Below are 4,153 nucleotides of genomic sequence, written 5' to 3'. Positions count from 1 at the left end.
ACGACCCGCCCCGACACACACGACATGACCTGCCCCGACACACACGACCCGCCCCCGACACACACGACCCGCCTCGACACACACGACCCGCCCCTGACACACACGACCCGCCCCGACACACACGACCCGCCCCCGACACACACGACCCGCCCCCGACACACACGCCCCGCCCCGACACACACGACCCGCCCCCAACACACACGACACGCCCGACACACACGACCCGCCCCCGACACACACGACCTGCCCCCGACACACACGACCCGCCCCGACACACACGACCCGCCCCGCCCCGACACACACGACCCGCCCCGACACACACTACCCGCCCCGACACACACGACCCGCCCCGCCCCAACACACACGACCCGCCCCGACACACACGACCCGCCCCGACACACACGACCCGCCCCGCCCTGACACACACGCCCCGCCCCGACACACACGACCCGCCCCCAACACACACGACACGCCCGACACACACGACCCGCCCCCGACACACACGACCTGCCCCCGACACACACGACCCGCCCCGACACACACGACCCGCCCCGCCCCGACACACACGACCCGCCCCGACAAACACGACCCGCCCCCGACCCGACACACACGACCCGCCCCCGACACACACGACCCGCCCTGACACACACGATCCGCCCCCGACCCGACACACACGACCCGCCCCGACACACACGACATGACCCGCCCCGACACACACGACCCGCCCCCGACACACACGACCCGCCTCGACACACACGACCCGCCCCTGACACACACGACCCGCCCCGACACACACGACCCGCCCCCGACACACACGACCCGCCCCCGACACACACGCCCCGCCCCGACACACACGACCCGCCCCCAACACACACGACACGCCCGACACACACGACCCGCCCCCGACACACACGACCTGCCCCCGACACACACGACCCGCCCCGACACACACGACCCGCCCCGCCCCGACACACACGACCCGCCCCGACACACACGACCCGCCCCGACACACACGACCCGCCCCGCCCCAACACACACGACCCGCCCCGACACACACGACCCGCCCCGACACACACGACCCGCCCCGCCCCGACACACACGACCCGCCCCGACACACACGACATGCCCCGACACACACGACACGCCCCGACACACACGACACACACGACACACACGACACACACGACACACACGACCCGCCCCGACACACACGACCCGCCCCGACACACACACGACACGCCCCGACACACACACGACCCGCCCCGACACACACACGACCCGCCCCGACACACACGACACGCCCCGACACACACGACACGCCCTGACACACACGACATGCCCCGACACACACACGACACGCCCCGACACACACACGACCCGCCCCGCCCCGACACACACGACCCGCCCCGCCCCGACACACACGACACGCCCCGACACACACGACACGCCCCGACACACACACGACCCGCCCTGACACACACGACACGCCCCGACACACACACGACACGCCCCGACACACACACGACCCGCCCCGACACACACATGACATGCCCCGACACACACGACACGCCCCGACACACACACGACATGCCCCGACACACACGACACGCCCCGACACACACGACACGCCCCGACACACACACGACCCGCCCCAACACACACGACACGCCCCGACACACACACGACACGCCCCGACACACACGACACGCCCCGACACACACGACAAGCCCCGACACACACGACACACGCACGACCCACCCACCCCCGACATGGTCTCTGGGGTTCACACCAGTCTGTGTGGAAGTTGGGACTCAGATCCTGCTCATCCATGAAGACAGAGAGTGGTCTTCAGTTTATCAGTGTCACCTGTGCCGAGGGACAGTGAAAAGCTTTTTGGTTGCATGCTAACCAGTCAGCAGAAAGACAATACACATAGTGTGTATAAGAAAATAACTGCAGATGCTGGTACAAACCGAAGGTATTTATTCACAAAATGCTGGAGTAACTCAGCAGGTCAGGCAGCATCTCAGGAGAGAAGGAATGGGCGACGTTTCGGGTCGAGACCCTTCTTCAGACTGGTTAGGGATAAGGGAAACGTGAGATATAGACATTGATGTGGACAGACACAAAGTGCTGGAGAGATATAGACATCGAGCCCCTACTTCAGACAATACAGGTTGCCATCAAGGCGTTAACAGCGTACAGAGACAGGATAAAGGAAATAACGTTTAGTGCAAGATAAAGTCCGATTGAAGACAGTCCGAGGGTCTCCAGTGAGGTAGATGGGAGGTCAGGACCGCTCTCTATGTCGGTGGTAGGATGGTTCAGTTGCCTGATAACAGCCGGGAAGAAACTGTCCCTGAATCTGGAGGTGTGCGTTTTCACACTTCTGTACCTCTTGCCTGATGGGAGAGGGGAGAAGAGGCAGTCCCAATCTGAGAAGAGGTGAGACTGATCCTTGATGATGCTGCTGGCCTTGCCTTGGCGGACTGAGGTGTGGATGGATTCAACAGAAGGGAGGTTGATACAAAATGCTGGGGTAACTCAGCGGGACAGGCAGCATCTCTGGAGAGAAGGAATTGGTGACGTTTCGGGTCCAGATCCTTCTTCAGACTGGTTAGGGATAAGGGATACGAGAGATAGAGACAGTGATGTGGGGAGATAAAGTCAAGTCCATTTTATTTGTACAGCACATTTAAACACAACACACATTAACCAAAGTGCTGTACATCAGTTCAGGTACTAAGAAACGAACATACAATGGCACACAAACATAACAGCACATACATAAACATTTCACAGCGTCCCCTCAGAGGGCCTCAAACACTAGGGAGTAGAAATAGGTTTTGAGCCTGGACTTAAAGGAGTCGATGGAGGGGGCAGTTCTGATGGGGAGAGGGATGCTGTTCCACAGTCTAGGAGCAGCAACCGCAAAAGCGCGGTCACCCCTGAGCTTAAGCCTAGACCGCGGGATAGTCAGTAGCCCAAGTCGGCCGACCTGAGGGACCTGGAGATAGAGTGGTGGGTTAGAAGATTTTTCATAGGGGGGGGGGGAGCCCGTTTAGGGCTTTGTATGTGAATAGGAGGAACTTGAAATCATAAAGAACAATCAATAACCATCAGGGAGGTATTCATTCACAAAATGCTGGAGTAACTCAGCAGGTCAGGCAGCATCTCAGGAGAGAAGGAATGGGTGACGTTTCGGGTCGAGAGCCTTCTTCAGACTGATGTCAGGGGGGCGGGACAAAGGAAGGATATAGGTGGAGACAGGAAGATAGAAGGAGATCTGGGAAGGGGGAGGGGAAGAGAGGGACAGAGGAACTGTCTAAAGTTGGAGAAGTCGATGTTCATACCGCTGGGCTGCAAGCTGCCCAGGCGAAATATGAGGTGCAGTTCCTCAAATTTCCAGTGGGCCTCACTATGGCACTGGAGGAGGCCCATGACAGAAAGGTCAGACTGGGAGTGGGAGGGGGAGTTGCTCAGCCACCGGGAGATCAGGTTGGTTAAGGCGGACTGAATGAAGGTGTTGAGCGAAGCGATCGCCGAGCCTGCGTTTGGTTTCGCCGATGTAAATAAGTTGACATCTAGAGCAGCGGATGCAATAGATGAGGTTGGAGGAGGTGCAGGTGAACCTCTGTCTCACCTGGAAAGACAGGGGGGAACGGTCAGCCTGATGGTCTGGGCTGCACCCACAATTCTCTGCAATTTCTTGCGGCCAAACTGTGCAGTGGTGCATCCCGATAAAATGCTTTCTACGGCGCATCTGTAGAAGTTTGTGAGAGTTGTTGGGGGCATGCCGAACTTCCAAAGGTTCCTAAGGAAGTAGAGGCGTTGGTGTGCTTTTGATTGCCAATACTTCGATGTAGCTGCCCCAGGACACCTTACCGATGATATTTACTCTTAGGAACAAAGCTTTCAACCATCTGGGGTTCTTGTAGCAGTTGTTCTGCGATTAATTGTGTTCACAGGGATCAGTGCTTGTTTGTAATATAAATAAATGACTTGGTAGAAAATGTAGAAGGGAACTGAGTAACCTTTTGGGTGGAGCAGCGGTAGAGCGACTGCCTTACAGCGCCAGAGACCCGGGTTCGATCCTGACTACGGGCGCCGTCTGTGCGGAGTTTGTACGTTCTCCCCGTGACCTGCGTGGGGT

Source organism: Rhinoraja longicauda, chromosome 37 (genome assembly GCF_053455715.1).
Source record: "Rhinoraja longicauda isolate Sanriku21f chromosome 37, sRhiLon1.1, whole genome shotgun sequence".
Classification (NCBI taxonomy): Eukaryota; Metazoa; Chordata; class Chondrichthyes; order Rajiformes; family Arhynchobatidae; genus Rhinoraja; species Rhinoraja longicauda.
This window is presented reverse-complemented; position numbering follows the sequence as displayed.